This window comes from Rhipicephalus sanguineus, unplaced genomic scaffold (genome assembly GCF_013339695.2).
Source record: "Rhipicephalus sanguineus isolate Rsan-2018 unplaced genomic scaffold, BIME_Rsan_1.4 Seq2793, whole genome shotgun sequence".
NCBI lineage: Eukaryota > Metazoa > Arthropoda > Arachnida > Ixodida > Ixodidae > Rhipicephalus > Rhipicephalus sanguineus.
Genome location: NW_023614930.1, coordinates 10,033 through 18,658, shown reverse-complemented (window position 1 = coordinate 18,658; position 8,626 = coordinate 10,033). Strand labels below are relative to the sequence as shown.

Here is an 8,626-nt window from a genome sequence, read left to right as displayed (position 1 = left end):
GAATTTATCAAGTTGTCATCGTGCACTGTATAGCCTGTAATTTTAAAGTGGCATTTCTATTTGCTTTATATTTGCATCCTCATGCTTCGACAGCAATGTACTTGTGACTGTATTTCGTTGTTTTTACAAGGCTTAACAAGTGTGACTAAACAAACTGATCTCAATAATGACAAAACACACCTGATGCTTTGTTCTCAGCGTAACGTGGTTCATAGCTATAGCTGACTTCACCGTTTATTTGTGGCTGATGGTTGTGGGCAAGCAGCAAGCAGGACTTTAAATTCGAGCGGGTGGTCATGGCTGCATGGGCTGTGCCATGTTGCTTCGTAACCACAGTTACTGGTGGTTACATATACAGTAAAGGCACGCGACGTACATTCGAAACGAGGTTAACATATCGGATATCACTGTGACAAATCATGTGCCAAACAAATGCAAATGTCTAAAGCGTGCGACTTTAAACGGCCCCTAAACCACCCAGAGGTCGAAATTTAGTTGTGGTTTTGCAGTTGTGCATAAGTCTACAACGAACACATAACCGTGAGAATTTTTTTAAACTGTGCCGTAATAGTGGAGTTACACGCGTTTGATGATACAAAAGAGGCCCTCTCTGGTTTCGCTTTTTCCTTCTCTATGCTTCGTTCGTCAGCTCGTCTCTCTTCCTGGCCGAGTGCTCCTCTTCACCATGCCGGGTGGAAGAGTGACGAGCGGACAAACAGGCATTGTGGGTGCTGAGCAGATGAAAATGTTGACATCGCGGTAACACTGAGTAGCTGAACACTGCCGAAAGGCCCGGAGAGGAGAAGAGATTGTTTCTAGGAACTTGTAAGGCGCCCGCGGCTCGTAGTGCTGCCACATTTGACATTGTTGATCGTGATGACATTCGGAACTCGATGCGTGCATTTACTTGAAATGTTAAAAAAAAATATCAGAGGTGATTTAGAAGTCTATGCAATTACTTATAGAATTATGTTTCGCTGTGAAAACACATGGCTTGCTTACACCTCATAGCTTCCACCCTGCTGCATCCAGTTTGTGGAACGGAGTATACATATCAACAATAAAAAAAAAGATGAAAAATAACTCAGTATCACTAGTCCAATTCCAACAATCCCAAACCTGTAAATAATAACTGAACTGCTAGTACTGCTATAATGAAACCCATTCACATTGAATCAATGGTAATGAAAGTGTCATATTAGGAAAAGTTTTTGCAGGAAAGCTCAGGAGAAGGCTCTCTTGCTCCTTGAATGCAAAGCAGATACCCTGCTACTGAGACGTGGATAGATATCATCTAGTGGTCACATTACAAGCAGGATAAAATATTCCGTTAAGGTGCTTTGCTTGCATGTGATAATGAGAGGGGTTTTTAAACAAAGAAACCGTTGTCACTTTGCCCTGTATTACTGAAAATTGCTTTGATATGCCTTTTCCTCTTAGGCGAATGGTTTACCTACCCGATAGATGTAAGTTGATTTTGGATAACATTATAAATGCTCTTAAAACTTTGTTGACTGTACAGCTAACTTATTTTTAAAATATGTCGTGGTAGGCATGAATGCAGTAGGCAATGTGCTTGATTAATACGTAATGTGACAAAAATAATAGTACTTAATATTACAGGATGCATACGTTACATGTCTCGAAATGTAAGTGATATTGAAAGCATGGTAAAAGTATGTGTACAAGTTTTTGTTTCACTCCAACAAAACATCCAGGCCATACTCACTATGTGGGAACAAACAGCTTCTGCCCTTTTTAACTCATCTCATCTCTTGGTGGTCAAAAGAAGCATCGATACCGCATATCTTTCCTTCGTCAGGCTACCTATCTGAAACACTGAATCCCGTTCATCTTAACTGTGTGCGAGTTGGTCCCTTTTTAATAAGTTTCTGTGTGTGTGTGTGTGTGTGTGTGTGTGTGTGTGTGTGTGTGTGTGTGCGTGCGTGTGTGTGTGTGTGTGTGTGTGTGTGTGTGTGTGTGTGTGTGTGTGTGTGTGTGTGTGCATGTGGACGGAGGGGGGGGGGGCACACCACCTGTCACCCCGTGTGACTTGTAGATTTTCTGTTGTTTGTTCCACAGATACCTCGTAATCTGAAGAAACCAGCAGAATGCATCAGTGTCAGAGTTGGCTCTTGTAGCGCATGCAAGTAAGATATGGTTTGCAGAATCAGTCATTCTGCCACTTACACGAGAAAGGGCTACAGGAAGTGGTGTTGAACGCACTTGGTTAGCTTTGAATTGAGCAATCTTGAATTTCATTTTCGTACAGTATTACATAAGCTAGGCATTACAGGTCTTATAGCGGTACGAAAAACATGCAACGAGCAAGGCTAGAAATACAAAAATTGCACAAGGAGGTTCAACACAAAACTTGGTTCACTTGAAATATTTGGCGTGATCTCTGCGTGTTTTCCAGCATAGCTCCCCCATTTCACAATTCAGCTCATGCAGACCAGATTGTGTCAAGCACGACACTCATTTTAACATATTAACATGGCTGAAAGCATGAAACAATTAAAGGGACTGACAACCAATTCTTGTGGTACTTGTTTTCTTTAGTTCACTGGAGAGCTAACTAGTCACTGTCTTAATCATGGAATAGTGACGCTGAAAGTGCTGTGAAAGATTTTCAGGATTTTTGGATCTGTGGCTACTATGAAGTCGTCTACACACAACACAAGTGGCAAACAGTGGGAGGTCAACACGACAGTGGCACGAGTTTATGCACTGCAGTTTGGTGCACATGCGTGCATTCCGCATGCGTGTGCCATGGCTCGATATGTCCCACTAGTTGCCACGAAGCCAACGCTGCTTCTCAGCCTCAACTCCTTTGCCTAGTAAGCAGCACAGAATAGGACGGGGATAGGTAATAATATAATACAGTGTAATTTTGAGCACTAATTATGGTGCACAATAAAGCATCAAACTATGTACAGCAAACAGAACGACTCGATAACACATCATCAGGCATCTTCTGCTAGGATGCATGGCATCCTAGCATGGCTTTTTGTGCACTGTTCAGATGTAACATTTTTTCGCATACCCCCCTTATGCAATGCCTCCAGGGGCCCGTAAGGTACTTTTAAATAAATAGAAATAAATAAATACTGTTTTTTTTACCTTTAAACGCAATTTAAAAATGTAATCTTACTCAAATTGCGAAAAGCATGCCCTGCAATTCACGGTCTTTTTATTCCCGCCAGGATCTAACCACACATTCTGGCCAGTTGTCGGTCCCTTTAATGTTTAATAAATCTTTGCATATTTTTCAGTATAGTACCACCATCAGTGTCAACATAAGCCATTTCATAAAGAAGCCGTCCAGAGCATCCAGCTAACGTTGCTTGCCTGTCCAGTTAGGGTTGTGGTTGTGCTGGATGAGCTTTTTTTACATACAGTGCATAGTGAACTAACACCTTCAATGTCAAGCGCAGCTTCAAAACAAAAGAACTAAAATAGAGGTTGCAAATGCAGGGCCTTAACTTTAAGAAGGGTTGCCTCAATGTGCCTTCTGGAAAATGGGACTGTTTTCTTTTGCTGTAGAAATTCGGATACCATAATTTACAATTCTAAAGACCTCATCTACGACCTTGTGCAGGTTGATCATAAGCAGAAAACCAGAAGCGGCAGTGGTCTCCAGAAGAGACCCAAGGACCCCAAGCTCTCTGTGACACAAACAGGAAGGGCACTGTGGTGCACTGAAAACCTGCGCCAGTAGTGCATTACCAGTGCACTATGCTGCTGTTTCATCAAGGTGAAAGGAGGTTACCACCCCCAGAGGAACTTCATGCTCTACAGTGTGAGTGCCTGGATGGTTTCGTTTTTGTCCTGTCACACGTGCTGAATAGTGGGTGAGATTCAGTCGGGGTGGCTAGAGGAATAGGGGTGACAAGTGTGGTAATTTCTCTAGCCAGGTAGTGTCGGCTTTTGCACCAGTGCTGTTAGTAGCCCCAAGTGGTGCACTGTTCAGAAGTTTCAAAATGGTTGTGGCTGCCGCCACAGATTACTGTAGCTTTGTCACCTCAGTAAATGTTCAGATGCATCAGGAAAAACTCACTTTCTTCTAGAGCTGCCAGCATTTTGCATTATACTTGAGTTGTTCCGGGCGTAAGAGCACAAATGAGCCTAGCATAGATTAAATGCTGAAATTTTACTCACGGGAGGCCCTGCATGTATGCTTGGCATTGTTATCATAAGCACCTTGGTTGGGTCAGCGCGTATAGTGAAAAACTGGGTATCCGTTGCATCATGGATGCTACATAATCCATTGGTCACATCCAGTGAATCAGATGCAGTGGCATACTGATCAACCGGTCTCTTTACAGATAAAGGATGTGTAAATGGGCATTATTTGCAAAAAAAACCATATCAGTACATTCATTGAATAAACCAGGTATAGCACGGACCGCTTATAACAAGTTGCCAGTCACAAATATCTGCACTATAAGCGGTATTGCCCTGTAAACAAAACATTTGTGAAAGGCTGTACATCTGAAAAACATGACCAACAGGCACCCGCATGATTACGACTATCCAGGCATGTAACTGGGCGTAAATTTGCCAACGTTGAAAGGTCAACGTCTGCGGGCCTGCAGTGTCGACATAGTGAACACGGAAACAAGAAAACAAAAACAAAGAGTGCCGTAGTGGAAAGCTGCCGACTGACTTTTCAGACATGATTTATGCGGACTTCGCTGTGGTACCACACTGGCCAGAAACTATACGTCGAACGGCTATTGAAATTCCGGGCGCGATGTCCAAAAAAACAGTGGCAACCGTGAACCACCAATCTAGTGTTGCACATGCACTCCCTAGTTTTCAGTGAAGATTTAAGTCACTCCTGAATGCAACAACTGCAAAACGTTTCATTGACTCGGCACCAAACCGCAACCTTGATCATCCGCAGGCACTAACGACTAGGTAGCTAGTGCTCGTTAGGCCTAGCGTGCGGGAGTTTGCCCCAGACAACACGGCTATCGGGCGTAAAAGGTGTCGCACTCCTGACCTAAACAGTGCGCAGCAGGTGTGAAACAAAATTCCGGTCCGCGATCAGAAAAGTCACGCCAACTATCCTGAAAGAGTCTTCCAAGCTTGTAAGTCCACCTGCTGGTGGCAAAGGCAAAAGCTCGGTCGTGTCTTAAAACATTGTCACCTGCTGGGGAATAGAGGTTGCACGCACAGTATCTCGCTCTATGATGAGACTACCGTAAAAACTGGAGTATAGGTCGGACCAGAATATAGGTCGACCCCCCAAACTTTGAATCTCCAAAAAAGAAATTAAAAAAATTGCAAAGTATCGTGGCGCACCCTTACCTTGATAAATATGCGACACAACCAGCTGCACTGTGGTGACATTTCTTTTCATTTGGTCACTGATATGTAGTTAAACGCCAGAAGGCCACAAAGTGCTGTCACTCAGACTCGTCCGAACTTGAGTCGGATGACACCTGGTCACTAGTAACGTCCCAGAGTGCATCGTCCTCCGTTCCATTCAATGCGTTGCTGATGCAGCATTTGCGAAAAGACTTGCACACCATCTCTTCCGGGAGAGATTTCCATGCTGACGACACCCAGCCAAAAACGGTCACGAGAAGTGGACGTCGTAGGCGGCCAGCGGGGGTCTTGGGATTGTCGCCCAGCATCCACTCACTGTAGAGCTCGCGCACGCGACCTTTAAAGGGTTTCTTGAGCACTACGTCCAGTGGCTGGAGGGTTGATGTTAATCCCCCAGGGATCACGACAAGATCCGTCTTGCCATCAGACAGGGCTCCCTTTACATCGGCCATGAGATGGCCTCGAAATGAGTCGAGGACCAACATGCTCGGTCGCTGAAAAAGCGCACCGAGTCGCCGATTCCACACGAGTTGGATCCATTCAAGCATGAGGGACTCATTCATGAACCCTTTTTCGTTCGCTCTCACAATCACATCCCGAGGAAAGTCTTCTTTCGGTAGCTCTTTTCTCTTGAAAATGATATAAGGGGGCAGCTTCTTTCCATCGGCTGTGCACGCGAGCATCACTGCAAATCGCGAATGCTCGTTGCCCGTTGTCGTCAAGAGCTTCACTTGCTTTGATCCTTTAGCGGTCACAGTCGTGTTCGAGGGCATATCAAACCAGATCGGAGTTTCGTCAGCGTTGCCCATGTGTCCCATCATGTAGCAATGCTGTCGACGAAGCTGTATGACGAAGCGCTGATACTCGACCAGCTTGTGATCGAAATCTTCGGGCAGTTTTTGGCACACGGAAGTATGCCGCCGCAGCGCAAAGCCCTTCCGCTTCATAAATCAGCACACCCACGATGGTGAGCCCTTCAATTGTGCCCTCGTGAGCCTAGAGTCGCGCGCTATCTCAAGAGCTTTCACGCGGATGCACTCCGCTGTCACGGGTAGCGACCTTGCACGCAGCTCCCGGACGAACTCGGCGAGTAGCGTTTCCAGTTTGGGGTGCACTGCAGTCCGTCCACGAAACGAAGTTTCTCGTTGGTTGCTGCAGGATGTGATGTGCTGCTTTTGGCTCCTCCAGTATCGGACGCTTTTCTCCGATGCACCGAATTCCCGTTGTGCCGCCAGGGGGTATGTGTTAGCACAATATGCAACGTGAAATGGATGCCTTTTATTTCCCCCTGGCAAACAGCGCTCAAACTAAAGTGTAATGTCAATTCGATCTCAACACCTTGTCAATAAGTTGTGCGTCTGCAGCCACATTCAACGTGTTTCTAGCTATGTTTTCTTTTCAAGTGTGCAAGGGTAGAAAAGGTACCGCCGCGTGCATATGTCGTAGAAAACTACAATGAAAGCTTTACAGCCATCTCATGGAGAAGTGTAAACATAAGTCAGCTCGACCGCAATGCAAGCACGTTATGCGGTGAAGCATACTAAAATTCAGAAGGGGCCGCTGTGACGGGACATAGTGTGCATCTAAAAAGAAAGTTCCCGTTTTGCTAGAAAAACTTTCGCGGGCCCCCGAAATGGCTTTGTGGACTCACATTTGAGAACCAATGACCTGGATAAAAGGCAGTGTATATAGAAGCAAATGCAAAGGCATTGAAGATGACGAAATGGGGTGTTTCCTTTTTTTTTTGCAATTTTTGTGATATGTGCTGTGCATCTTGCGGTGCAGTTCATGCAAAGCTGAGTGAACATAGGCCTTATAAACAAACGTTGCCTGTGTTGAGCCTGATTCTTTAGTTATAATCATGGCAGCCATTGTTAAAGTTGCGCTTTGCAACTTTATTGTTCCTTAATATGTTTGTTCTCTTGAAGCTTTTATCCTGCATAATGATGCTCTGAAGTCTGATTTAATTTTTCTCCCAAACAAAAAGTGAGATCATTATGTGGCACTTAATAAACAGTCACTTAATTCTACTGCACCTTTTACATTTTAGATATCAGTGTTTAAAATGCGATGAGCCTACTGTATGCGTCATGGCTTTAGCACTATTGCAAATAGCACATCTACTTAACTCTCCCGTTGGCAATTAATGTCTTTCTGCTCACGTAGCATTGACTTCTGGCCTATTTCAGATGCTTTTGAATGTCACGTGGAGAAGTGTGGAAGGCGTTCCTCCATGGCAGAGCGGTGACCGGAGCGTGAGCTGATACCTGGCAGACAAGCTGGATGTCATTGCAACTGGTGGCGGAAGGAGAAGACGACAAGATGCTCGTGTGGTTGTGCGTGCCAGGGCTTGATTGCGTCTTTTCTCAGACTACACTGTTTTTACTTGTACACATGTAAAATAAATATTGTTTGCTCAATTTGAGATATCAGAAACTATTGTAAAAGTCAGTTTTCGCCTTACAGAAGATAGTTTTTAGTATCCCCAAATGGACGGTACAAAATCCTAATGGGATCCGATGCGGAAACCAAATATATTAAAACCGCATCATGCAGTTTCCGCATGACCACAATTCCGCATGGCCATCCGTATCATACGGCATCCGTAATACCATATTTCCATATATATGGACGCCGTATATACGGAGCTTTTGATGCGGAAACCATATATATGGATCGTGCGGATCCGCATCATGCGGATCCGTACCAAGCGGATCCGTAATACCATAATTCTGTATGTACGGATCCGTATCTTCCGTACATACGAAATTTTTCACTAGGGGTTCGGTCACAACGCGGTCACGTTTAGTGATACTTGCCATGCTTCGTCCAGTCATTACCTTGGGCTGCGAATGTGAGGGGAAGTCTGCAAAGACTGATGGTACTGCATCCTTCTTGAGCCGCCATCTTTTTCCTCCTATGAAGTCCTCTGGTTGAAAACGGTGGCTACATACTCTTGTGTAGTTCGAAGTTGTATTAAGCGACCAATTATCCCGCCTAATCGCTGCAAGCCACCGCTCCCGTACACCAGCGGCAGCTGGTATTTCATGGAACGAAAGCGCACCAGTGTTTTTCTAATGGTACGCAACAATACTACATACCGAGGCATGCGGAGCACGTGGTTGCAAAATCCTGAAATATAAAATAAAACACGAATACAATCAAATTAGAATACAATTTTCGCACCGGCATCACGACCACACCGACCGCATGCGGCATACGTACCTGGGAAAGCCTGTGAGAAGTGCGAATTCAATTAAACTCGAATGTAAACACGCATTCGGGAGCT

General features: G+C 44.8%; 1 long non-coding RNA gene across 2 annotated transcripts; it reads left to right on the top strand.

Annotated features, from left to right (window-relative positions):
- The first annotated feature begins 2,008 nt into the window (after positions 1-2,008).
- On the top strand, positions 2,009-7,773 carry LOC119376922 (uncharacterized). 2 transcript variants are annotated; one of them, XR_005180696.2, is made up of 3 exons: positions 2,009-2,150; positions 3,602-3,802; positions 7,527-7,773. It is a non-coding gene; the product is annotated as an uncharacterized LOC119376922 (long non-coding RNA). The 2 variants fall into 2 exon arrangements; XR_005180698.2 differs by lacking the exon at positions 2,009-2,150 and having other exon boundaries at positions 3,436-3,802.
- Positions 7,774-8,626: the final 853 nt, after the last annotated feature.